Below are 27,723 nucleotides of genomic sequence, written 5' to 3' on the forward strand. Positions count from 1 at the left end.
TGGTACCAGCTCTGAGCAGGATAGAGATGCTGCTGGGAGTGACAGTTTCTGTCCTCTGGCCTCAGCTCTGACAGCTTCTTACAGCAGTCTGTGTTTATTGCAACTCCAGTGAGCCACGGGAAACGGGCAAGGAGCTCCAGGCAGGAGCTGGAGCGTTTGCTTTGCTCTCGCTGCACTGTCCTGCAGGCTGCAAGCTGGGAGAGATGAGATAGAGAAAAGAAGGATCGTCTCCTGAGCTCACTCTTTACCTGTCATTAATCAGCCTCTCTCCTCAGATAATTTGTGTAAAAGTACAACTTCGAGCAAAACAAAGCCCGTGGAATGATTTCTGCCCTTATGAATTCTTAATCCAAGCAGGACAGCAGATAATGTCTCTCAAAACGCTGCTGCTGCGCTTTCCAGCAGCGGCCAATTAATTCCTGCAGGGACGGGGTTCCGGGGCCGCCTCATCTCTTCAATAAATCTCCTGTGTCCAGTGACAGGAGGAGTTCCCAGTGCACAGGCATAACACAGAGGGACAGCTCTGCACTGTGTCCAGCAGAGATCTCCTGCTGCCAGGAAGGGCCCAGCCAGACCCAGGAGAACAATTTCTGCTGGTTAAACTGGGGTTATGTGTGGCACTGCTGGCCCTATTCAGCATCCTGTGCTCAGAGAGACTGGAATTTGGTCCTTGGCACCCTCTGGAATATTCTCTGTCCTGTCCTCATGGCTGGACCCTGCGCTGGAGGAAAGCAGGGGCTGAACTGTATCTAAAGACGGATTCCCAGTGGACCAAACAAAGCACATTTGCTGTTGGGCCTTAAAATTTACTTCCAACCGAGGCATCAAAATATTGAGCCCATTCCTCAGTGTCCTACAGAAGGCCTGGCCACAGCTATTGATGTGGAGCAGTAACTCAGTCACCAGCACCCTTGGGTCAATAAACTTTCGACATTATCTCAACAGAAATTTAAATCTCGGGTTAGTTTCCCATCTGTTTATTTAATACCAATGCATTAAGAATGTTCTGCCCTTGGCAATCAATGAAACCAAGCCTGCCGTGGGGTTTGGGCTGAGCTCTACTCTTTGAAGTTAAGTCAGGTATAGAAATCTGTCTGCAGTTCCCTCTGTAACAGTTTGTTCTAGGGGGGGAAAAAAGTTTGAATGTTATGCTCTGATTCTGATAGAGAATTCTCTCTAAACCCATTGTAGTCCAAAAAAAAACCCCCTTGCAGCTGAAAGCAGTGCTGAGCTCGGGGATTTGGCAGCTTTTACAAATGGGGATTAATGAACAACCTCGCGCTGCCCTCGGAGCCTCCCGGGCGCCAGCCCGACGTGGTGCCTTTGAAAATGTTCCAGTGCACTGCAGGCAGTGGGAGCTGTGGGGTTGGGGTTGGAGCTGCCAGAAGAAAGGTGCCCATGAATAACAATCTGTAGCAGCTGCAGAATTCCCGGCCCTTTGCTCGCCCAGCTCTGCTCCGGCTCTTTGGATGGATTATGTAAACCTGGTGCAAGTCTGGAGTGCTTGGAGCTCTGCACCCACTTTGCAAGGCAGAAAATTGCAAAGCACGGAGGTCAGGCTCAGCAGTCTCCTCCAGATCCCTGGGAGCCACAGGGAAAGCACCTGGGGGTCCTGATTCACTTCCAGCTGAGGAGAAGGGAATAATGAATGGGGAGAAACGAGATAATAATAATAAATCTTGTTCTGAAGTCTTTAATAATGAGGCTTTCTTGTAAATCCATCCCAAAGAAACATTAATATGGAGCCACCAAATAGGTCAGGTTAATTACATCATCTGCAAATGCTGTGGTACCTCCAGCCCACATTAAAAAAAGGAATCAAATCCCCCTGGAGTGGGAGAGATGGATTTTTTTTTTAATTAGTTGAGTATTAAAATCTCTGTGCTAACATCTCCCAGTGTTCCTCTGGCTTAAGTGAGATGCTACATTTTACCTCCTGTTTGACAAAACCTGATCTTTACAGGTTTTTAAACCTGCAAATTTAGATATTATTTAGATAATTAGAGCTGATTATCTGTGTGCCAGTTTGCATCCTGCACTGCTGGCCCATCCTGGAGTCATGGAAAAAACTTCCAGGCTGTCCAGGATTTGTGCCAGGAGACATTTGGGGGCCTTGGAGTGAGCACCTGCCCTCATTGTGCTCCGTGTGCAGCCTGTGCGCCCATTCCCTGCTCCACAGCTGGGAGCACAAGCCTGCCCTGGGTGGATTCACCGGGATGTGCTCTCAGCTCTTTGCTGGGTGACTGCAGGGAAGGCTCTGAACTCTCCCTCACTCCCTCCCTGCCCACGGTGCTGCCACTTCCCACGTTTTCAAGGTCAGCTTGGCTCCCAGAGTTTCCCAAACTCTTCCCCAGTCCTGCCTTTCCAGGAAAAAACCCCAGAAGTTGCAAGACCCTTGAGCTCCCCAGCTCCAGGAGAACGTGGTCCATGTCCCCGGAGTGCCAAGCTGAGAGCACAGAGCCAGGGATGCTCCAGAGGTGGAGCTTGGGTACCCAGCAGATGCAGTTTTAGCATAAAAATGGGAATATTCCCACAGCGAGCTGGAAACAGGAACACTCCCAGGCGGGGCCGTGCTTGGGACCAGCCCAGCTCCCCTTCCTGAGCCTCCTTTGGTTTTTCTTTCAGCCACAACCAGCTGGACAGGGCTGCCCAAAACCAGTGTTGGAAGGGGAATGATCTTTTCAAAGGGAACAAACATCTCCCTTGAACAACTAAATTCCTTTTGAAATATCCTCCTGTTGGGTTCTGCGTTTTGAAAACTCGAAACATTCTTCAATTCTCAAAACACGTTTGGTTTCTTTTCTTCTCACTTTTCATCCAAAAATACACTTTTCCCAGGAACTGTTATTATATTATCACAATATATTATCCCTCCTCGTCTGTAAAACATCAGTGATGTATTACTGAGTTATATTAAAATCTCTATTTATACTTTTCTCGCTTCAAGCCACAGCATTTTTACCAAGCAGCAGTGACTCCAGCAGACCTGCACTCACTGGCAAGGTGTCACTGAGCTTCCTGCACCCAAAAAAAGGTTTGTTTAAGGCTTCAGTAATTGTTTTGAGCTTATAATTGCCAGGTGGGAGAGCTGTGAGTCACCAAAGCGCTGGAATCCTGTGACCTGCAGAGCTACCTGGAGGAGGCAGAGGTTATTTAAGAAAGCAGCATTTTCCCCTGGCTGGTTAAAAGCAATTTCTTTGTGTTGCCGTGCCAGTCACTGCGTGGCTGACGGAGGAGTGCAGAGTGTGACATGGGAAAGTGGTAGGTGTTGTTACTAAGCACATTACCCTGACAAGAAAAACACAGGGCTCAGAGACAGCTGAAAGGCTCTGCTGCGGCTCACCAAGAAAAACAAGCTGCTGACAACTCCTGCTCGCCCCGAGGAACCTCCAAGTCCAGGGAGGGCTGAGGAGCACAGCTCTAAAATGTGGGTGCAGAGCAAGGCTGGACAACTGGCCAAAAGCCAGGCTTTGCTACGGTAAGGAAGAGCTTAAAGGGTTCTGTGGGGGAAAAGAAATTAGGCAGAAATGAAAGAAAAAAAAAAAAAAAGGCAAAGATTGCTTTCTATAAATAAATGTGGGCAGGGAAAGTGCTGGGGAGGGAGAAGATCTAACAGACAAACTTGGCACGAGAACAGAAAGGAGGCACTAGCCATGAATAAATTCCGAGTGGAAAACTGAAGGAAGTTTCCATCCAACGACAGAACAAAAGCCTGGAACAGGCTGGCCTGGGGAGAGGAGAAGTGACTGGAGCGAAGCTGAAGGGCAGGAGAAACGTGTGGGGAGAGGCAGGAGCTGCCTAGGTCAGCCTGGGAGTCCTACACAGCACCCGGAGCTTTTGGGGATGCTGCTGCACCTCTTCACCCTCGGGGAGCTGGATGTGGGGGTCATGGATATTGGGGTGCCCACAAGGAGCCCTCCATCCCTCGACCACTGCCGGGACATTTCCTCCCTGACATTCCCTCCCTGCAGCTCCCGGCTCAGGAGCATCCTGCCAGGGGCAGGGCCGCTCTGGGGCTGCCTTTGCCAGCCCCCTCGGTGGGAGGGGGATGGCTCTGAGAGCTGAACCCCAGGCTTAGCTACCCAGAGGTTTTATCTGAAAAGGGTTTCTCTGAGAAATCCCTGTCCCTTACCCAAAGTGTCTTTTTGTTCTCCTTTATCCCATGGCCTGGGGCTCCTCTCCTCATAAGATAATGGGGCAAGGGAAGAGGGATTTTTGAACTGGGAATTTTTTTTTTTTATCACTGGAGAAAGCTCAGGACCAAATTAATAAAGTTATTTTGCAAGGATCTGAAATGGTTTTTTTGGACTATAAAATCAAGATAAAACTGTCTGGGATCAAATGAAACACTGATGGATTTCTCTGCTTTAAAAATTGAAATTAATTATCTGCCTTGTCCTGCCCTCAGCATTTAGATCATTAATGGGATGGTGATTACTGCTATTGCTCCTTTTAATTTTTTTCTTTTATGCAGGTGATTTATCTGATGGTTGCAGCAACAACCAACATGGAAACCTGGGAGACAAAAGATGTGGATCAGAGCTCTGAAGGAGGGAACAAAGGGAGCCTCTGCAAGACTTTTTTCCTGTGGCTGTTCAGGATTCATCAGAAGAACAGAGTTATAACCAAAATCAACCATTCAGAGCTTAGATGGACACGAACAGCGCTGAAGATCCATTTTCCAAGAACTTGCAGCTGGGGATGCTGTGGAATGGCCTCTTAGGTATAGAAACAACAGAACAAAAGCTAAGCTGGACCTGAAAATGTTCACAGATCAGAAAAGAAAAGAAGCTCCCGACAAAAGGCGTCTGGAGGTGCTGATTTGTTCAGTTTGAGGTGATAAGGAACTCACACCTGGGACCTGAAGGCTCTTTGTTGCATCAAGCAGGTTTGGCTTTGAGGCTGAAAACGAAATTGAAAGTAAAAGATTTGGAACAAGAAGTGCAGAGAGCACTTCAGAGAAAGACCAAGGGAAATGTTTGTGGAACACTCAGCGAGAAACCCCCTGAGCTTTTCCTCAGCCCCTCTGCTAAGCCTCGTGCAGAGCCCAGGGTTAGAGCCCCCCTGAATAATGAGCCCAGGGTTAGAGCCTCCCAAAATAACTTCCCGAGTTCAGTGAGGGCCTGGAAAAATGTTCTGCTCTTCTGCAGGAGAAAAGCCTCCCCTTGAAATGCACAGGGAGTCTTCAGCTCAATTTCCTGATATAAATAGGGCAGCTCAGAGTCACAGTGAATACAGAGAATGATTTCTTATATGCAAATGAGAGCTCACATTATTTCATAGAAGGAACTATAATAGTTGGAAATTAGCAAATGTTTCCAGATCCTTGTTAAAGGCAAAGGAAAAAAAAAAAAGCAGCTCATCTAATGTTCCCGGATAAAAATGACATTAATTGAAAGTTTGATTCTATTCCCTAATGAATTTTCCTGTTGCATTGTAATTAATAACTACTTACATCCAAAAGAACTCGATATCCCTTCAAATTAGGGCATTACTTATAAATATGGTAATGTTTTAAGAGCAGTTCTGAGAACGCCAGGCACTGCTCTTGGAACAGCTGTGAGGAACGGGAACAAACCCTTAACAAACCCTGCAAGGGCTGCAGGACTGCGGGGAGCCACTGCAGAGCCTGAATCTGTCCTCTCCCAGGAACCCAAATCCATCCTCTCCCAGGAACCCAAATCCATCCTCTCCCAGGAACCCAAATCCATCCTCTCCCAGGAGTTCTCCAACCCAAGACCTTGCAGTGCCTCAAACACACCTGGTCCTACAGCAAACCCCACAGGGGCATTTCCACCCCGAGATTTGGGATTTGTCCAATACCTGCCATGTTTCATCATTCCAAGGCCGGGCAGGATGGATGGAGGCAGTACCTGTCCCTCAGGGATTTCCCTCTGGGTCACCTCTGAGACATCCCAGAAATAAGAGAATCACAGAATCATAAAATCTTTGGACAGGGACACCTCCCACTGTCCCAGGCTGCTCCAAGCCCCAATGTCCAGCCTGGCCTTGGGCACTGCCAGGGATCCAGGGGCAGCCCCAGCTGCTCTGGGCACCCTGTGCCAGGGCCTGGCACCCTCACAGGGAACAATTCCTGCCCAATATCCCATCTAAACCTACAGTCCTTCAGTCTGAAGCCATTCCCTGTGTCCTGTCCCTCCCTCCAGCCCTTGGAAATCCTCTCTCCCCATCTTTCCTGGAGCTCCTTCAGGCCCTGCAAGGCCACACTGAGGTCACCCCAGAGCTTCTCCTCTCCAGGTGAACACCCCCAGCTCTCACAGCCTTTCCTCCCAGCAGAGCTGCTCCATCCCTCTGCTCATCCTGGAGCCTCCTCTGGGCTCTCTCCAGCAGCTCCAGCTCCTCCCTGTGCTGGGCCCTGGAAATTCTTTGGCCATACTTGGCCTCTAAACTTGCCCTTGAGGCTGCTGTTAAAGCATCACTTGGATGCTTGAGACTCTTTAAAAGGGGCCTCAAGGATATTTTTTCCTTGTTCCTGGAAAAGAAGGAAAGGAGGGAAATGCGAACACAGTGAGGAATGAGCTGACACGTGGAGGCGCCTTCCTTGCACGGTGTCTGTGCCACTGTTCCTGCTAATGCCACACACACCCACGGCCAGCATGGTGCTGCAGCTTCCAGCCTCGTTCGTGTGCTGCAGGATCCAGGCCATTCCCATCCCAGGAAAGCTGATTATTTGGATTAACCCTGTTTCCTAACAGCTCCCGCATTCTTTACTCCCTTTATTACAGTAACTGATCTGAACATGAATCAATAACCTCAACCACACCCCAACCAAAACCTCCACCATGAAACACCAGGGCTTGGCGACCTTGACTTGAAATAATTCCTGTGAGTGCTGGAAAGAGAATTCCCACTCATCCTGCCTGGCTGGGGAACCAGGAACCACTCACGTGTTGGGATTGGCACCTAACGGGAGTGACCTTGTCCCTTCCTGCACCCAGCACAGGCAGCGGGGCTTTGTGGGGAGCTCTGAAGTCCGAGGGAGAGGGAGGTGGAGAGGAGGGGTAGGGGAGTGCTCCCATCAATCCTGGGATGCTTCCAGAGGGAAAACAGGTTCTGCTGCACAGGAGGAACTCCAGGGGCCAGCACTGGGGAAGGGACAGCGTGAAGAGCTTGGATGGAGGTGACAGCCATAGAATCATGGAATCATGATTGGGTTGGGAGGGTCTTAAAGCCCATCCCATTCCACCCCTGCCATGGGCCTTCCACTGTCCCAGGCTGCTCCAAGCCCCGTCCAGCCTGGCCTTGTCCTGGCATTGTCAATGCCCCTGGAAAAGGGCTGGAGTCAGTCCTTGGTGAAACTGGGTTTATGTTAATGAGTGGGGTTTTTTTATTTCTTTCTTTTTATGGTTACTTATTTTGGAATTACCTTCTAGGTGAAAGCAGCATTATGGTCACATTTTCCCTCCATCACAGGGACAAAATTTTAGAATTTTATATATTTTTTTAACAATAAAATTTACACGGAATTTTAATATTCTGTGAATAAAATTCACATAAATTTATTCTTTCTTTAAACTTGCTGCTCCCTTGACCCAGGGCATGAAGGTCTTTGCCGAAACACCTCCTGTTGTGAGCCTTGGTTCACATCTAAAACTCGCCCTGTGTATCAGTACTTCTGGATTAGCCTTCCTCTCCTTCCTCTATCCAGAAACCTCCACAAATTTCCCTGCTCAGAAATGACGTCAGCTTTGCTTCCCGTGGTAGCTCAGACACCCAGCAAAGAGCTTTTTCCAGAGCAGCTTGGGCTGAAATCCCTTCTCTCGCCCCAGCACACACCTTCACACTCCTGTATTTACGGCTCAGGAACTCCCCGTGCAGGCAGCAGCTGCACACCCGCAGCTCTCAGCCCAGCAGGGTCCCGGGATGGTCCCCCCGGAGCGCCGGGAGCCGGGGCAGAGCTCATCCTGCTCACCCAGGCTGCAGAGCCTGGCAGCGGGATATAAAAAGCTGGGCATGGATGTGTGCCAAGAGGTAGTAAACAAACCGGGAGCTCTGTTTTTCCTCTGGCTTTCACTCCACAGCCGTGTCTGTCTGTGGAGGAGAGTGCCCGGCTGCGCTGGGCGGATTTTTTGTATTCTAAGCCGGGCGCTTTTGGGGGGAGAGACGAGGAGGGGCTGTCATTAACCCTGCTCTCCAGAGGGCCAGGCGAGCAGCAAGAGGCTGCCTGGACTCTGCATTCAGGCCACAGACGGTGAATGACACGAGAACAAAGTTCAGACCTGCCCTCAAATCTCATTGCCATCCCGAAAGCATGAAAGCAGATGCACACGATGGATGAAAAGCCAAACATATCGATCACTCCGTACATCGCTGGCAGCCAGCTGTGCTGGCAGCAGGCAGCCAGGGCTGTGCTGCAGTCAGGCTCAAGGTAACGAGCAGGGAACACAGGAGCTGGCACCGGGTGGGTTTTATTCCCGGGGAGGTCCCCACAGCAGCGATGCCGCTCCGAGCCTGCTCACGCTGCCCGCCTTGCCCACGGTGCAGCCTGCCCGGCAGCCGTGCCCGTGTCTGCTGTGTGTCTGCAACCTGCTGCACCTCTGCCAGCCTGTGACAGTGCCCCTGCCGCCGGAACGCCGGGACAACGCCGCTGCCCTTGCCCACGACCCCCGGAGCAGGTGCAGGCAAGGTAAGGCACGATTCCCGTTAATTCTCGGCTGGGCAGTCAGGCAGGAGGAGGTGGAGGAGGCAGAGGCCTCTGCAGGTGCAGGGAGCTGCAGGAGGGGAGGATGTGATGCTGCTGTGGGAGGGATGCAGGGATGCTGTGAGGAGAGGGGCGGATGCTGGGCAATCCATCCTGCGCCGCGCCGCCGGCCTCCTCCTCCCGCCGCTCCCTGGCTCAGCCCGAGCTCCTGGGGCTCTGCACGCTGCCTGCTCCCTCCCAGCCCGCCCAGCTCCCCTCCAGCCAGCTCTGGTGCCCTCGGGGATGCTTTCAAACCTCTGGCCCATCTGTCTGCCTGGAGCAGGAGCCAATTCCCCTGGCAGACGGGGCCCCAAATTGGGCTTGCCATCCCCTGGGAACCCACCCAGAGCCCCAGAGGGCACAGCAGGACACGGCCACTCCCCCACCCACCAGGACAGGAACCCTTGCCCTCATGGTCACCCAAAGCTCTCTCTTCCTTGTGCTGCAGCCCTACAGAGAAAGGGAACAAAGGCACACAGCTCCTGGAGGCTGCTTTTCCCATGGGACCCCTTTCCCAAAGCCCCGTTTTGCTCGTTCATCTGGGAAATTGTGCAGACAAAAGAAGGCAAAAGCAGCTCGTGGCTCCTGTGACAGCAGGGGGTTCAGCCTTCCTTTGGAAGCACCAAAGTAGAGACAAAAATAACGCAAGACAATGCAGAGGGGCTGTTTGTCCCTGCCTGAGGCCGGGGCCAAGCCCCTGCCCCTGCCTGTCCTCAGAGCTGCTTTTATAGGGCCTCACAGCCTCCTGCAGCCGCTGCCTTGACCTTCCATCTGCACATGTAGAACCGTCCTCCAGGGCCAGTCCTTGTCCTTTTGGTCTGGTTGCCTCCGTGCAGGGATGTTTTAGAGCTCGTTATCCATGTCCTGCCTGGCTGGAGCCTCCCCCCTCCCCATGGCCGAGGAAGGGTTAAGCCTCTCCCTGGCTCCGGACCAGTGTCCTCCTGTCCTCACTTGGTTTTAGATCATTTCTTCTGGGGGGAAATGTGTGCCCTGCGAGTGCAGGTCCTGAGGCCTCTGTGCAGCTGCTGGAGCAGGCAGGTTGGACTCCCACGGGCACCCAGTGCTCCCTAAAGCAGGGCTCCTGCACGTCCCCCCACTGCTCTGGGGTCACTGCGGCTGGGAGACGTCTCTTCCATTCAGGGTGGAAGTTTGAAGGAGGATAACAACAGATGCAGGGACTGCAGGGAGACAGTGATGGGGTTGTGTTTGAGGAGCTGCTCTCCAGACCTGGAGCCTGTCTCCAGGCCAGATTCCTACGTGCTGTCGGATGAATCCTCACCCTGTCACCACATGGTCACTTGTTTTCCCTTTCTTCAGCTTTGGGCACCTGCAGATTCATTTGCAGAGCCTTTAGTGCTCCCAGCTCTGTTGTGTGAGGTTTTGCTTTCACCCAAACTATTCCAGACCTATGATGGCATGAATATTTTCCTTGGAGATGCTGATTTTTCCCCTGAGCCATGCAGGCTATTCCCCAGCCACGCAACTCCCTCCTTGCCAGCCGAGGCCAAGAGATGGATTGTCCCTGCTCTGCCACTTCGGGGATGGGGATTTTTCATTCTCTCTGCTCTGCAACCTTATTGTCCTTTGCTGTCACTGAATGATTATCCCTTCAGTGCCAGGGATCTCCATCTCACCGAGTACAGTTCATTGAACATCACAGAGCTCAAAAAAACCTCCAGCCCAAGTCAACAAATAAATGACATCAGCAAAAATCACCTCTGAACAACCAAGAGCAAAACCAGCCAAAGAAACCCCAACCCTGAATGAAAACTGAGTTCAGCTTTTGAGTCCAGAGCTGGGGGGTTTTGAAGGCAACAAAACTGCAGGGAATTCTTGTGAGAGAATTTGGAATCATAAAATCCCAGAATGGTTTGGGTTGGAAGGGATGCTAAAGATTATCCAGATCCAGTGCCACCCCTGCCATGGGCAGGGACACCTCCCACTGTCCCAGGCTGCTCCCAGCCCCAGTGTCCAGCCTGGCCTTGGGCACTGCCAGGGATCCAGGGGCAGCCACAGCTGCTCTGGGCACCCTGTGCCAGGGCCTGGCACCCTCCTAGGGAACAATTCCTTCCCAATATCCCATCCAACCCTGCTCCCTGTCAGTTTGAAGCCACTCCCTGTGTTCTGTCCCTCCATCCCTTGGAAAGTCTCTCTCCATCTTTCTCGTAGCTCCCTTCAGGCACTGGAAGGCCACAATTAAAGAGAATCCCTTAATTTTAATCTCCTTTGTTATATGTGTTTCATCTACAGAATCCATCAATAATTATCAGTATTAATTAATGTCCCACAACATTGCACGGTTCTAGATCTGCCCAGAAATGCTTCTCATCTATAGACGTGCAGAAAGGGACAGAAAGGAAAGAGCAGAAATGAATCCAGGGAGAAACACCACAAAAGGTTTTGCAAAGGCTTCCTTTAAAAATAAGAAGGAGAATGAAGAGTGAGGCTGGGCCTCAGCTGTACCCGCCGGTGCCTTGGGGGATGGTTGGTTTGATCTGCTTGTGGTTTAACGTGCTCTGTACCACAGCTCCCACCACTAATCCCAGCCAGTGTCTGGGGAATTGCAGCATCCTACCTTGGATTTGCTTGGAATTCCACTGCTAAAGGAGCCCAAGAGAACAGGGCAGGCTGGAAGAAAACTGATTCTTGGAGACTTTCTGAAGCCTCTAATGAGAGGGACAGTTCATCAAGGGCTGTTTTTACTGGAGAGAAGCCCCATCTGGTACCTTTTGTAGGATCAGTTCCCTACAGAACTGTAGAAAGGTCCTGGATCTCTCCAAGACCTCAAGAGCAAAGGCTCCCTGAGCCTGATTTCATCCTTTAGGATTCAGGACTGTGGCAATAATCAGAAAATACCAAGTACAGAAATGTCCATATTCCACCAGAAACAAGATTTCCATCCTTAAGGGAAAACTGTGTCTCCAGCTTCCTGACAGGGTTGGAAATGTCCAGCTAGGGAACTCTGAATCCTTCATTTTCAACAATGTGGGCTTCTTGTAGCACTGTGAGGTGATGGGAGGGCTTTGAACACCTGCTAGAGCTCCATCAGGGAAAGCACCTCTGGCCCACAGCTGTGGCCATGTCCGGTAAAAGCAGGGAGGAAGGAGCGAGGATCAAAGGCTCGGGATGGAGCATCCCAGCGCTCTTCCTTCCATCTCACACGTGTGAGACTCCTCACAGACCTCAGGGGCTGGAACAATTTTGGTGTGAGCAGCAAAGGAGCAACGCGAGGATCCCAAAGGTGTGGGATGCGCTTTATCCACGGTGATGCTGCTCATCACCGTGATTTGTGCAGATATGGAGCACTGCAGGAGGGGACAGAATAAGCCATACACTTCATCTCCTTCATGCCTGTCCCCAGTAGGAAATGCTCAGTAAACAGGAACTGGGTCATTCCCTCTCTCCAGAGAAGCTGGTGTGAGAGAAACAGTTAAAAAATAATTATGCCACATGAGCCACTAGAAAATGCCTTTTCTGAGCAGCTTCTGAGGACGCATGGGAACCTCTTTGGCTTTTCAAACTCAAAGGGACTTCGCTTAAGTTGCCTTCCAAAGGAAACTGCTTCAGCTCATTATTTGCAGACAGCATCTGTCACTTTTCTATGCCAGTGGCTGCTGATCATCCTCAAAGAACATTGTACAAATGTGCAGACTGCTGTGTGCTGAGAAAGGACCGCTATTATATCAATTTTCCACTTGAAAGCAGCAATAACAGCAAATAAAGCCGGAGCCACATGACTCTGCTGGATCTGGGGCACTCACGGAGCCATTCACCCTCCCTGAAAGCTGAGAGCCTCCGAGGGGCCGTGTGGCAGCCACAGCACTGCCTGGTGCCAGGCACAAACTGGTTGTACTGGTGGGCGAGGCAGAGCCAGGAGGTCTCAGCCCCGTCCCCTTGGGGACCTGCCCAAGGAGCTTCTGCTGCCTGCAGAGCCCCAGGTGACACCTGGCAGTGTCTGCTCTGTCCTGGAGCCCAACCCACCCCAAAATGCAGCTCCTGTGGGATGTGGGTGTGATGGACACAGCCAGGCCTTGGCCAACCACTGCTTGAGGTGTCCTGTCCTGTAGGATCAGCAGGAGCTGAACCCACGGCTCCTTATCCAGGGCTGGGGAGGGCTCGTTGTGTCTGCTCTGTCCTGGAGCCCAATCCACCCCGAAATGCAGCTCCCGTGGGATGTGGGTGTGATGGACACGGCCAGGCCTGGGCAACAGAGCATGGGAGGTGTCCTCTCCTGTGGGATCAGCAGGAGCTGAATCCAGAGCTCCTTTTCCAGGTCTGGGTGACACCTGGTTGTGTCTGCTCCCTCTTGCCAGGCCCTGGTGAGGAGGCTCTGCCCATACTGGGAGAGGTGAAGCAGCATCACCCTACAGACTCCCAGTTTGTGCTGGTTCCCAAAGATCTGTTTGCACCCACACAAGCAGGGAGGGCAGCAGCCTGGGCCAGCCCTGCAGCTAAAGGAAGGACAAATCTGAATAATCCTCTGGAAAAGGCAGCAATGGGGAAAGCCAAAGAAATTGTGGGTGAATTCTGACCCCGTGGCCCTCAGCACTTCCTGGCAGGTTTGAAAAATCCCCACATTCCCCAGAGCAAGGTACAGACCCCTCAGAGTGATCTCTGCAGTGCAGACCTGTGTTTTCCCTACGGAAGAAACATTGGAGCTTTCCCATGGAGGAGACGTTTCATTTTTCATCAGTTAAATTTCAGATTGCTGAAATAATGGGGCTGCAGGAGGGGGAATGAACCTTCTCCTGTGACTGCCTCGTGCAAACAAGTGATGGGGTCTCTTCTGCCTCCTGACCAGAATCCCCAGCCTGGCTTTGCCTCGGATATGGGAAAACGATGGGATTGCATGAAATGCCCCCTCTGCAAGAAGCAGCTTAGAGTGAGCAGGGTGTGATAGCCAAAAAACCCAGCTGAAGGACATTCCCTGTCACCCCAGCAACTGCTGAGCAGGGAAATGACCTCCCACGGCCCAGGGAGAGGTGTGAGCTCATAAAGGAACATGCCTTGGAATGCTGTGTGTGTCCACACCTGCCCCAGGAGCAGCTCATCCCATCCTGCTCCCAGAAGGAAAGGAAGGGAGGGAGCTACAGCACCAACGAGGTTTGCCAGGTTGGGATTTTGCAGCAGCGTGTTTCAGACACAGTGCAGTGACTCTTTAAAAATGCTTGTGGAATGTTTTTTAAAAGGTTGGTTTGCTCGGAATTTAAAAAGTGCATACCAGTGTTTGCACACCGAATGGATTTCACACAACATCTCAAGTTCATTTAAAAGGCCTTAAATATCTGGATGTTTCTCAAAAGTAGAAAATTCCCGTTTCCGTTCTGTCACAGCTCATCTTTTCCATTCATTATGTTTTGCTTAACCTTTTGGATAAAAATGCCGTCATTCTCCCAGGGCTTCTGCAGCATCCTAATGGAAAGTGGCAGATTTGGAGAATATATACGGATTTCAGGGAAAAATAATTCCAGCTCCGTTGTATTCGACTGCAAACAGCCACTCCGTGTGCTGGACCTGCTCCAGAGGGATCCAGATTGAGAATTAGATAGTCCCTTTTAAAAATCCAGCCTAATTCTGCTCTTACTAAAACCGGTATCAACTGTGCTGCTGACTCCAGCAGGGAAAAGATGGGATTAGTGGTCCCAGGATCTCACACTGGAGGGATGTGCTGGAACATCCAAAGGAGTGTGGGCAGCAGGGCCAGGGAGGGGATTCTCTCTCTGCTGAGACCCACCTGGAACAGTGCCCAGTTCTGGTGTCCCCAGTGTAAGAAGGACAAGGAACTGTTGGAACAATTCCAGAGGAGACCTGGAAGTTGATAAAGGGACTGGAGCACCTCTCCTATGGAGCCAGGCTGGGAGAGCTGGGAATGTTCAGCCTGGAGAGGAGAAGGTTGAGTGGAGACCTCAGAGCCCCTTCCAGGGTCTGAGGGGGCTGCAGGGAAATGGGACAGGGACCTTGTGAGGAACTGAGTGACAGGACAAGGGGTTCCGACTGAAAGAGGGAAATTCAGGTTGGGATATTGGGAAGGAATTGTTCCCTGGGAGGGTGGGGAGGCCCTGGCACAGGGTGCCCAGAGCAGCTGGAAGTGTCCAGGGCCAGGTTGGACATGGCTTGGAGCACCCTGGGACAGTGGAACTTCAGCAGGGCTGGAACTGGATGGGCTTTAAGTCCCTTCCAGCCCAACCCATTCTGTGTTTCTGGCACCGGCATTCCCAGAATCTGCTGTTTCTGTCCCCAAAGGGGAGCTCTGAGGGCCACCACACCTGAGATCCCCTTGCACAGCTGTCCTCAGGTCCTGGCACTGCACTGGGTGTCCACATGGAATCCTCTCGGGAGGCAATCTCTCCTCGGCAGGGTTTTAGAAGTTTATCCATGTCAGAATTGGACACTGAGGTGACACCAGCCCTTCCCAGAATTTGCTCCTGGAGCTGTGTGTGGCAGCAGCAGCAGCTGAGCAGTCGCTGCTCACAGCAAATTCACCTGAGCAAGGCTCTGGGACAGCTTTGTGACAAGTTCCTAATGAAACTGGGGACAGGGCTGGTGGAGGAGCCCTGGATTACCAATGTCCACCGTTTTCCAGTCACGGAAAAGCCTCACAGAAGGCAGAAATGAGCACTGTAGCTCTTGACTCATCCATCATTTTAAACGTTCACCTTTTGAAAAAGCTTTGAAACAGCAAAATCAATGGAGGCTCCAATCCTGGTGTTTAACCACGTTGGAGTTATTGGAGGGATTTGCAGAGAAATCAGAGAGCCAGGCATGGGGCTGGGTTAAAGATCCAGCTCCAGAGAGATGTGAAAGCCCCTCTGGAAGAGCCTGGCTCTGTGGGAAGGGGAAGGGGGAGACATTGGAGGCAGGGCCTGGCCATCAGCAGTGCTGCTCCTCTGCCTGGGCACAGGGAGCTCAGCCAGGGGACCCTGCAGTGGGATGGGAGCCCCTGGCCAGCTGTGGATCCCCGTTCCAGGCTCTGGAACACAGGCACTTCCCAGAAACTGCAAGGCCAGGAAGAGCCTTCTGTTCTCAGCAGCAGTTTGGAATCATGGAAAAAAACCCTTTAAAATCATCCAGTCCGACCACCAGCCCAGCCCCACCACCACGGTCACCACTAATCCATGTCCTCAAGTGCCATGTCCACACATTCTTTGAACATTTCCAGGGATGGGCACTCCAAACCTCCCTGGGCAGCTTCTTCCAGTGCTTGACCACCCTTTTTGTGAAGAATTTTTCCCAGTACCCAATCTAAACCTCCCCAGCCCAGCCTGAGGCCGTTCCCTCTCCTCCTGTCCCTGTTCCCTGGCAGCAGAGCCCGACCCCCCCGGCTGCCCCCTCCTGTCAGGGACTTGTGCAGAGCCACAAGGTCCCCCCTGAGCCTCCTTTGCTCCAGGCTCAGCCCCTTTCCCAGCTCCCTCAGTCCCTCCAGGTGCTCCAGCCCCTTTCCCAGCTCCGTTCCCTGCCCTGGACACGCTCCAGCCCCTCAATGTCTCTTATTCTCAACATCTTTCTCCTTAAGCCATTTATTTATAGCCTGGGATTTCTTAAAATTGCATTTAAGTGAAAGGACACATGTCAGGGAGATGAGGACAGGAATAAACAGGGTAAGCACCTGCCTGGCTCTGTGAGTAGCTCAGGAGTCATTAGGAAAGCAACACTGGGATACCAGGCATTGGGAATGTTGGGAGTTCTCCCAAATCTTTGGGAAATCTGGCAAAGTGACCTTGAGTATCCTGAAGAGCGGGGCTTTGCTCCTGAAGCTGCTGGTAGACGATGATGATGCTGGTCTGTCTGCTCTAATTAGGTTTTTAAGTGCTTCAGGGTGAGGGCTGACTTTTCACAGGGGATGTGGCAGCAACCAGCACGAGGGAGCTCTGAAGCAAGGCAGAGCATCTGGCTTTGTTATCTGAATAATGGTCACAACAGAAACAGCATAATAAGGAGACAAAAACGCTGTGTCGGAACAAGAATAATGCCAGTAATATGATAATAGCAATAATTACAGCCGTGGTGTTAATTGGGATTATGTGAGGGTGCTCAGCAGAGCCGAGCAGAGGGCTGGGATCGGGAGGGGAACACACCCCTACAGAACAGGTCCCGTACCCCCTGTGGGCACCAGGAGCCCTGGGCAGGAGGAGGTGGCTCTGGAGGCTGCAGTGTGCCCAGATGTGCCAGCAGCTGGATTGTTTGTGGGTGGGACAGGAACCTCAGCTGGGGTCACAGCTGTGGCTGGGGGGAGGAGGGGGTGACTGACACTGGCCACCGGGGGAATTTCCCTGCCCACGTTACCTCGCTGAGCACGAGCAGCCCCATCTAAACGGATAATTCCAGATTTTTTGGCTGTAGTGGAGGAAAATGGGCCAATTTCAATCCGTCCCACCCTGAGCAGAGTGTCTGAACTCAGACTCCATGCCTGACTTTGGGGCCACTGCAGCTCTCACGTGTCTCAGATGTGTGTAACTTTCAGTGTCATCACCACTGAAATTCGCAGCACTTTGGGGAGTAGCTCCCTTTTCCTGAAGCCACACAGTGCAGATCAAAGAAAGCTCTCAGCTTGCTTGGCTTCTGGACGTCCTACTGAAGTTCCAATAATAATAATAATAATTACAAATGAATCAGAGAATCACAGAATGCTTTGGGTTGGAAGTGACATTAAAGTCCATCCAGTCCCACCCCCTGCCACAGGCAGGGACACTTCCCACTATCCCAGGCTGCTCCAAGCCCCGTCCAAGCTGGCCTTGGACACTTCCAGGGATGGGGAAATCTTCCTTAGACACATCCTGAGCGATGCCAATCGCTGGTTTCTGCTGGATGATGCAGATCCCAGCCTCTGCAGCCAATCTGAGAGCCCTCAGCTGCAGTTGGTATCCATTGAGTACATGGGAAGTCAGCTGCCACTGCATCCCGCTGTGGATACAGCACCAACCCTGGCAGAGGGGCAGGATCACTGCAGAGGTGCCTCCCAGGGCTGAGGGGATGGGATCTGCCATGGGGTTACTGTAAGGGCTCCCTGACCCTAGCCAGAGCACTGAGGGTGCAGAGCTCAGCCTCAGCCTGGTTCCCTCGTCTGGCTTTGCCTCAAGTGAACGCCACTGACCTCAGACTGAGGCATCAAAACTCACAGGGCTTTTTTGGAGACCATCAGCAGCTAAACTGGAGCTGTGCCAGTTATTCCTCCTTGGAATCTGGGTAAACTAGGAGCTTGTGATGTGGCTCTGGAACGTGGGCTTCATTGGCAGCCTGGGAAATCAACTCCTCTCTGATACAGGGATAATGTGGAAAGGCAATTTTTCCTCTGAAAGGAAATTGAGACTTAGATGAAAGCCACGCATTTTTTATGCAAATGATATTTTCAAGGAAAAAGTGGACCTTTTCTATGCTGAACTTGTTGCTATTTCCGTGGTTTTATCCCCCATGTCTTCTGGCTTGGTGTTTTCATTCAAAAGACTTGTTTGGTGTGTGAGTGCACATGTGCGTGCATGAATAATAGATGTTTTCTTAGCGGGATTGTTCATCACCCTCAGCCTCCTTTGTAATCCTCTAATTTTGGCATAAATGTGTTTTCCCTCAGTGCTGGATCGGTCTGACCCCAAATTAATACAGAGCCAGGGTAACCTGGGGACTGAATTGAGTGATGTCTGTGGAAATGGAGAATGTATTAGTTATGTTAGCGGGCACGTTCCCTGACAGCAGCTTAAACCGAGCACTTAAGAACCCTCTCCAGCGTTTTATTGTCTCTGATGAGATCATGATTCAGACTACTCCAGCAGTATCTCAAGAACAAAAGCCCTCGGGGAGCGGAGCTGGATCTGAGGGCAGGGTTTGATGCATTGGTTTGAAAGGAATGCGGGTTTAATTCGCTCTTCCAACAGAAAGAAAAGTGTGAAACGAGCCCCCAAATAGGGATGGAGACAGTGACAGCCTAGCCAGGGAGGAGCCTGAGGGACACAGAGCATCCCCAGGACACGGAACAGCCTCAGGGAATCCAGTGATTCACTCTAAAGGGTTTTATTGAGCAAGTTTGGGACGTTCAGAGTTTTGCTCTTTGATCTAAGACTAAAAGGTGCAAGAAAAAAAGACTTAAGGACACTCTGCCAAACCCTGCTTTAGAGCAATTAAATAGTTAATAAAATACAGGCAAACCCTTTCCTTGCTATTTCTTACTGGGAAAAGGATGAAGCTTTTTTTTCCTGAGTATTAAAAAAGTAAAAAGAAAAAAATCCACCTTGAGAGATACAAGGAGCATGGAAGGGTTCAGCCTAATTAATTCTGTTCTTCAAGTCATTATCACCTAGCAGCAGGTGAAGAGGAGCTGCTAGACAGACTGATACTCAGGCTTTGGTGTTAAACTGACCCTAAAGATTAACTGAAATCTCCTCTCCAAGAATTCCCCCCCCCCCCCCAGCACATGGAGAAGCAGGGGCCAGGAGGAAATTATTCTGTGCCCTGGGTTGAATCCTGCGCCGCAGCACTGCTGTGTCCATGGCATTGCAAATGGCACTGGAATGCTCCTTTTCCAGATCTGCTTCATATAAATGGGAACACTTAATTTGTTGCATGGATTTTTTTCCTTCTCGTATCTGAAGGAGCTACAGGAAAGATGGAGAGAGGTTATTTACAGGACAGGATGGGGGGAATGGCTTTAAATTGGAGGAAGGTAGATTGAGACGGGATATTGGGAAGGAATTCCTCCTTGTGAGGGTGGTGAGGCCCTGGCATAGGACATTGGGGCTGGAGCAGCCTGGGACAGGGGAAGGTGTCCCTGCATGGCAGGGGTGGGATGGGATGGGCTTTAAGGTCCTTCCAGCCCAACCCATCCTGGGATTGGGTGATTCTCTGTCTGCCCATGTCCCCAGAGGACCCAGCTCTGTGCACAGCTGCCCTCCCTCCCCTGCCACAGGGTCCTGCTGCCTCCTGCACCCCAAACCTCACACAACCTGCGAGTCTGCTCAGAGAACTCACTGAACACAGCTCCTGCAGCTCCCGCACGGCCCGTGCCAGCCCGGTGTGGGGCAGTGCATGGCTCAGGTCTGATTTCCACGCCCGCAGCTCTGTGGATCCTCCGTAGCTCCGTGACTTTGAGCTGGGACTCTGGAGGGGAGTGGCTCCATTTTCCATCTCGTGGCAGTGCCAATGTCATCCTCAGGCAATGATCCAAGGCCTGGGGAGGAGGGCTGGATGGGTAATTCCAGCTGCAGCTCTTCGTCCTGTGTGGCTGCAGGACTCATTGCTCATCCAGCCCCTCGTGGAGCTGCCCTGGAATCCCATCAGGATGGGGCTCATTCCATCCCCCTGCTCTGCTGGAGCTGGGGATAAACCCACCCCAGAATGAGCAGAAGCTGATGCTGGGACACCCCATAACCCCATCCCCACCCCAACAGGCTTTATTGGCCTGAAGAGCTGCTCAGTCCCTGGGAATTGTGTTGGGAGCCTTTCTACCTTGTTTATTTATGAGATGACCTCCCGTGATTCCTGTGTACAGCAGGTTTGTTATCTGAGACAATGCTGGTAAGAGCACTGGGATAACAGGGATGGCAGCACCCAGAACGGATTATCTCCCTTCTCCTGGGACAAGGGATTCCTCATAAAAGGGATTTTGCACTCATACAATATTTGTTCTTGAAAGCAAATCCCAAAGTTACAACATCAGTACCACACAATTCCTCTCCCTGCAGCAAAGCAGGGCAGCCCCAAAGTACAGCTGGTCTCAGCTGAGCTGAAATGTGGTAATTCCAGGGGTGTCTGGGGGACTCGAACCCCCTGACTGCCGCTGAGAGCACAGCGAGCCAGGGAACAGAAATCTCCCGAAATTCCTCCACGCTGCCTTCGCCTACAGCAAGCACTAGGAATTTTTTATTTTCCTGCTTTCCAGCCTAAATTTTTCTGCCCTAATTTGATGTATTTCCTGCTCACATTTGCCTGTATCAGCCTGTATGTTATGTAAATATGACATTTATTGTTCAAGAAGCCTGACACGTGTACAGTCATCACTCAGCCGTGCTAATGAGAGAGAACCACCATTTGTGAGCTGCTGCTGGAATTCTGTCAGTGCTGTTCCCTTTTTCCTTACCCCACGAGCCATAGGGTGGTAACTAAAGAGCTGGATGCCTTCTCCACAAAGTGGGAGTGCTCCTGAACTGGGATCAAACTGGTGGAAGAGAGACAGCCTGAGCCCTACCAACATTTCCTTTGCCCTGCAACAACCCTGATTCCTGATCCAGGCATTTTTGAGGCTGTATTTGCTCCGTGAGCTTTGCAGAGGGCAACTTAAGCTCTTGGGATCTCTTGCAAAAAATATTTGTGATGCAGAGGGGTCTCAGATTTCTCTCAGCACTGCTCAACAGGTTTCTACCACCCTTTTTGGGCAGGACACGAGGGACTCTCTCCTGGTCTCCATCTCTCCAACACTGCCACTGAGAACACCCTAGATTGCCTTAACTGGGCTTTGCAGACTTGGCTGGAGTGAAGTCCCCACTGAATTTCCCCCCGCAGCCCAGGAGTGAGCGTGGCTGGGCTGGTGGCATGTCCTGCTGGTGGAGAGCACCTTTCCCAAAATGCCCACCCCCCGAGCTCGTTCCCTGCCTGTGCGTGGAGACACAAGACCCAGCAGTTCCCTGGAGCCTGCTGGGCTCCTGGGAGTGGGGCACAGACCGAGGTGAGGACACCTGGCAGTGGCACCAGTGGCACCTTCTCTGTACCAGCACGACTCAACCCACACGTGCCTCTGGTGTCACCAGCCGTGCCCAGTTCGTGCCTCACCAAAGGCCATGGTGGAGTCACCATCTCTGGACGTGTTCAGGAGGCACTTGGGGAGATGGCTGAGGGGTGATTATGGTGATCCTGGGTTGATGGTTGGGTTTTATCTTGAAGTTCTCTTCCACCCTTAACAATTCTGTGGTCCTGGAAAGGCCGCAAGGGCAGGGATGTTTTAGCAGCTTTAAGGCCTGAAATGTTGGAGGCCCCCTCAGGGTCTTACTCTCCCCTCAACAGGACCTGCCTTTCCCATTTTGTGCCAAAGGACCTTACCCAGCCACTCCAGAAAGCTCCTCAAGGAACCATAAACCAAGATTTGACAGGAACCTTCAGAGGGATGAGAACTGTTGAGTCTTTACCCCGGCAGTGAGGCCAAAGTCCAATTTCTGCCCCCAGATTTTGGGGTGGGTGCTGTTAACTCATGGCCTGCCCTCATGGGATGGTTCATGGGAGAGCGAGAAGGGAAGGGAGCCAATATTGGCACTTCGTAGGACTTTTCTGCAGCTCCTTCTGCTCTCTGAACTCCTGCAGGGGATCATTATCTGGTGATTGCAGGCTCTGCCCAGCTTTTGCTCTTCCCAGTCAGGACTCATCTCCAAAGCAATGGGAATGAATTGTGTGGAGGATTTCACCAGACCGGAATGTTGGGACACATTCAGCTGAAATCAGGGCAGAGCAGGGCTGACTCTGATCCCACAGGGGACTGATGGGGTTTTGTGGTTGCTCAGAAAAGCCTGGTTCTACTCATCTCTGTGCCCAAACCTCAGTGTTTTATCAGCAGAACATCTCTCTGGTGGCTGCAATTTGGTTTTTGGAGATCTTTCTTTGTCCTGTTTTGTACCTTCTGTAAAACCATACATTTTCCACTGTTTTTCCCGTAAATTCTGCTTTCACACTGCTGTTGTTTCAACTCCCTAAAAATGAGGCACATCCTGAGGATTCAATCAGCCCTACCAGACCACCACACAAATAGAGCTGGGAATCATCTCTTCCCCCAAGGAACAGCCTCATCCACCCAAATGCCACTTTCTGAACCCACCTGCCCTTACCACCATTCTCCTTATCTTGTTGATAATCATGTAGATAATGATAATAATCGTGATGGATAATAACCATGATGGTGACAATAACAATGAGGATCTTTCTTTGTCTACAGTCTTAGGGATCCCCATTTCCCCATGGCTGCCTCCCTACCCAAAACAGGGGCAATCAAACCAGCTCCAAGAAAATTCCAGCCCCCAAAAAAGGAATCTCGGTGCCAGCTTTTGGGATAAATTTTATTTGTATAAACTTTCTACCCCCTCTTCTCTCCCTCCTCCTCTCAGTTACACAGCATCACCCTGACCTCAAGGTTCACACACCTGAGAGAAGCAAAATATCTCTGAGTGTCAGCACGGATTAGAGACTCCAGTCACATCTTTGGCATGGACAGGCAGTAAATGAAGTCTGAAGTAATTCAGATTCATCATTCAAAAGCGTACCAGACCCAAACTCAAGTTTGAAAGAACAGATCTGAGCAAAAATCCCCATTAAAGCTTGTTAGCAACAACCAGGGTTGACTTTTGTTTTAATCAAAAACCAATTTCCTTGACTAATATTACTGACTAATATTACCTTCTAGTGCACAGCAGGTTCAGATGTTTTTTAGGGAGCAAAATGAAATTTTTCTAAATATTCTTCTGCCTCAAGCTTGCACTTCAGCCCTCTGTGTGCACAGTTCAGTGGAGTCTGTTTGCACTTGGTTTAAAATCCTTCCACTGAGCCACCTGCTCTGGATTGCACTTTTTATTCCAGATGTGAACCTGGACTGAGCCTCCTCTGCTGCTCCCTCCTGGAAAGCAGCTCCAGAGGAAGCAACGGGGCAGGAAGACCTTTCTGCAGGAATTCCTAAATTGTTGTAGCTCTGTGTCTGCCCCGGGGCTGCTGGAGCCTTTCAGGTGAGCGCAGCCTGCAACACGAACTCCCTGCACTCACCCTGTGAGGGATCCAACAAACTCAGACTCCCCTTGGACTTGCCTGGATAAAAACGCTTTTGTTTTAACTACTCTTTCATTCTCGGGGGTGATTAGCTGCTTTAGCTAAATGAATCCTATTATTCAAAGCCTTCTTGTCTCCTTCTCTGTGTGCTTCTGACTCACGGAGCTATTTTCACACAGACATTATGGAAAGAAGGTGGATTTTTGCCTTTTAAAAAGAGCAGCGGGCAGGTTTGGGGACTGAGCCTTCTCTCTGTGGAGGGCCAGTGGTTGGTCCCATCTTAGCAGAAAGAGCAGATGCTCAAACCCCTTGGGTAAAGCTTGCTGGTCATGTTTGACTCTGCAGAAAAAGCTGCAATGGAAATAGAATCATGGAAGCACAAAATCATGGAATGATAGAATGGTTTGGGTTGGAAGGGACCTCAAAGCCCAGCCAGTCCCACCCCTGCCATGGCAGGGGGCACCCCCCCCATCAGGTTGCTCCAAGCCCCAATGTCCAGCCTGGCCTTGGGCACTGCCAGGGATGGAAAGTCCTCAGCCTCTCGGGGCTACCTGTGCCACGGCCCCACCACTCTTAGAGTAAAGAATTCCTTCCTAATACCCAACCTAGCCCTGCCCTCCTTCAGCATGATGGTCCTTCAGACCACTACGGATCCTCACCCGTATTTTTAGGACTTCAAATATCAGAAGATGCATCTTAAACCAAAAGGTGCATTCCCAAACCCAATCCAATCCAAGCTGAAGCTCCTGGGATTCCAGAGGACACTGGCACCAGGAGCAGCTCTGGAGCTGGAGGGGCATGAGGGGTGATCCAGGGGTCACAGGCTGCAGGATCAGGGTGTGCTGGCACAGGGTGGGCAGGAAACAAAACTCTGCTTCCTTCAGCTCCTTAGAACTGATGGGAGCAGGGCAAGGCTGGAAGCTGCAGCCCCGGGAGCAGCAAGCTGAGGTTTTCCATGGAAACAGCCCTGCCCTCCCTGGTTTCCCATGGAAACAGCCCTGCCCTCCTTGGTTTCCCATGGAAACAGCCCTGCCCTCCCTGGTTTCCCGTGGAAACAGCCCTGCCCTCCCTGGTTTCCCATGGAAACAGCCCTGCCCTCCCTGGTTTCCCATGGAAACAGCCCTGCCCTCCCTGGTTTCCCATGGAAACAGCCCTGCCCTCCTTGGTTTCCCATGGAAACAGCCGTGCTCTCCCTGGATCTGCTGCGTTTCACTGAGCTCCCCCTGCACCCCATGATCCATGGGAAACCATTCCCTCTGCCTCCCTCTCCCAGCCCAGCCCATGCTCCTCTTGAACTGGTGCTCCCTGGCCAAGGTCATTTTTAGGTTCCTTATCCCCCAGCAGGATAAAGACCTCCTGGAGCAGGATCCAGTATCCCTTGGACACAACTTCTGCAACCCAGAGTGACCGAGAGCAGCTGCAAAAAATAACCACATGGGCCTGGAGTCAACATCCAGAAAAGATCAATTGAGAAAGAAGCCAAACACAAAGAGCACGGGGAGGGAGAAGGAACAGGAGCCAAGAATTTGCATTCCCACGACTGAGGAGATTTATCTGCATTTCTAGTTAACAGAAGACATTAATTGATTCTTGTTTTTATGGCTGCACACTGAGCTATTTCTGTCTGGAAGGAGACACTCTTAAATGGAATGAGTCAGCCCAGACCTGTTATGTCACCCTGGGACCCTGGAAGACTTGGTAATAGCTTTGAAGAAATCAAGTTGCTTCACAGGGCTATTTTCTCTTCAGACATCAAAAGCAGAGCGAAAGGAGAGTAGTTCTGAAGGCTGAAAATGATTTTTTACACGGTCCTTTGCATTTGACAAATAGCAACAGGATAATCAAAGAGCTCTGCTCTGCACAAGACACTTCCACAGACATCCCAGCAGGGCTTGTCCATCCAGCTGAGCATGAGCTCCTGAAACGTGGCTGAGGGAAGTCCTAGCAGGTCCCAGCTCCTCAATTCGCTTCCTTCCAGATTAACTTTGCAACCCAGAAGAGAAGGAAAGTGTATTTTTCATTGTTAAAATATTGAGAAACACATAGGAAGGAATTGTTCCCTGGGAGGGTGGGCAGGCCCTGGCACAGGGTGCCCAGCGCAGCTGTGGCTGCCCCTGGATCCCTGGCAGTGTCCAAGGTCAGGCTGGATGGGGTGTGGGGGTGGACTTGGGGGCTTGGAGCAGCCGGGGACAGTGGGAGGTGTCCCTGCCCATGGCAGGGCTGGCACTGGATGGGCTTTGGGGTCCCTTCCAATCCAGACCATCCTGGAATTCTGTGACATTGTTCCTCCAATGCCTTCTTCCCTAAAAAGGCACCTGTCCTCTAGACAGGAATAAATAAGGCTCTTTATTCTGAAGTGAAGCTGTAATGCCCCTCCAGATGCCACAAGGGCTGCTGTGACCCATCCTGGTGGCTCTGCCCAAGGAGAGGGGGACAAGTCCTGGGATGGAGCCAGCCCAGGAGCTGAGCAAAGCCGAGTCCACAGTGACAAATTCCACCTGTAAGAGGCCCCACCTGTGCCGTCAGCCCACTGCCAGCATTGCCACCTCCGGTTTGGAAAGGCAGTCAGGTAGCGTGGAACTCAAACCCACCAATGCTTTGTTTTTCACCATTAGGCCAAAAATATCTGTAGGAAACTCTGACAAATCAAAAGCATTTGTCATTTCTGCTTCTGTTTCCCTGGTGACAAAAAGAAAAGACCAAAACAAAAAACTGAACCCCCCCTGGTTTTTCCAACCCTGCAGTTCACGGCCTTGTCTATTTTATGCTGATATTTGCCTTCCTTTCTCTGGTTCAAAGCAGCACAAGGGTGGCACGGACCTGTGGAATGGGCCTCGGCCTCTCCTGGAAAGCTGAAGCCTCTTTACCAAAACCAGCTGGAATCTGTTTGCTTCCCTCCAGGTGGGAAAATGCCACCTGGCCCAGGCTGTTCATGGCAGAATAAATGCCTGTATTGGCCTCATCCTATTTAGGAAGGGAGAGTTGTGCTTCACTGCACCTCTGCCAGGCAGGAACCATCGCTCCCAGGGCTGAGGATGGGACATCTGTTGTTTTCTCCAGCCTCTATTTTGGTGTTGCTGCCTTGAACATTTTTGCAGCTCATGGACACCAGAGGAGCCCATCAAAGGGCTCAATTCCATCTTACAAACTGGGACCCTGGGTTTCTTCTGAACTCTGGCACGGGGTGGTGATGGGGTTTGTCCTCATCCCGTGTTTGTGACTCCCTGAGCAGCCCCGCAGGACTTCGGGAGCTGGCCCAGAGTGTGTAAAAGTACAGGCAGGTAAAAATCCTTACAGTTCAGACAAATCTGCCTCCAGCTACAGGCACGCTGTCATCTCTCCCAAAGAAAAAGCCTGAGAGAGGAGAAAGGTGCTAACTGGGCACCCCTGGAGCCTGTGGGGAGCACGGCTTGGGAGCCCTGCTGGGCTGGGAGGGTTTAGTCAGAGAATCCCAGATTCCCAGGATGGTTTGGGTTGGGAGGGATGCTAAAGATCATCCAGTTCCACACCCCCTGCCATGGGCAGGGACATTTTCCACTCCAAGCCCTGTCCAGCCTGGCCTTGGGCACTGCCAGGGATCCAGGGGCAGCCACAGCTGCTCTGGGCACCCTGTGCCAGGGCCTGCCCACCCTCCAAGCCAAGAATTTCTTCCTAACATTCAATCTAAATCCACCCTCCTTCAGCTTAAAGCCATTCCCTGTGTCCTGTCCCTCCAGCCCTTGTCCCAAGTCCCTCTCCAGCTCTCTTGGAGCTCCTTTAGGCCTTGGAAGGGACTCTAAGCTCTCCCTGGCTGTTCCAGGAAGGGTCAGGGGGTATTTTGGGGGTGTTTCCCCTCTGTGAGAGTCCCCTGTTGGCAAATGAAGGCACAGAAGCCTCACCCTGGGTGCTCTGCGCCCAGTGCCCTCCCAAGCTCCATCTCTGGGGCTTGCAGCCCCCTGGCTGCCCAGCACCAACTCTCCAGCTGGCCCACAGCACCCCGTGCTTTTGCTGTCAGCTCTTCTCTGCCATTGAAGCCCTACATGAAAACCCCCAAGAACCCGAAAGCCAAGGAACGACTGTGGCAGAGCAGGGATCGACCCAGGCAGGACAAACACAGGCTGTGCTAGCTGGAGCTCGTGAGCTTTGCAACACAAACCTCAGGGTGTGACACCAGTTACAGATCTGGGGGATCCTTCTGTGCTGTCGTGCTCAGAGACTCTGCTGTGACTCTGCTCTGTGCTGTGACTCTGCAGAGTGGGTGGCCTTCAGCTCACGCTGGAGTTCACGCTTGGTTTAGGGAGCAGAGCTGCTGAAACAGC

General features: G+C 51.6%; 1 protein-coding gene and 1 long non-coding RNA gene across 2 annotated transcripts in view; one reads left to right on the plus strand and one right to left on the minus strand.

Moving 5' to 3' along the window:
• The window catches only part of SHISA6 (shisa family member 6), a gene marked incomplete at its 5' end in the record, with an annotated part of 180,321 nt that overhangs the window by 100,319 nt on the left and 52,279 nt on the right, over nucleotides 1–27,723 (minus strand). The window lies entirely within an intron of this gene.
• LOC108447518 overlaps nucleotides 8,071–27,723 on the plus strand; it is a 30,904-nt gene continuing 11,251 nt past the window's right edge. Inside the window, exon 1 of the long non-coding RNA XR_001863118.1 lies at nucleotides 8,071–8,647. This is a non-coding gene — a long non-coding RNA (uncharacterized LOC108447518). The remainder of the gene's footprint in view (nucleotides 8,648–27,723) is intronic.

Source organism: Corvus brachyrhynchos, unplaced genomic scaffold (genome assembly GCF_000691975.1).
Source record: "Corvus brachyrhynchos isolate BGI_N302 unplaced genomic scaffold, ASM69197v1 scaffold236, whole genome shotgun sequence".
Classification (NCBI taxonomy): domain Eukaryota; kingdom Metazoa; phylum Chordata; class Aves; order Passeriformes; family Corvidae; genus Corvus; species Corvus brachyrhynchos.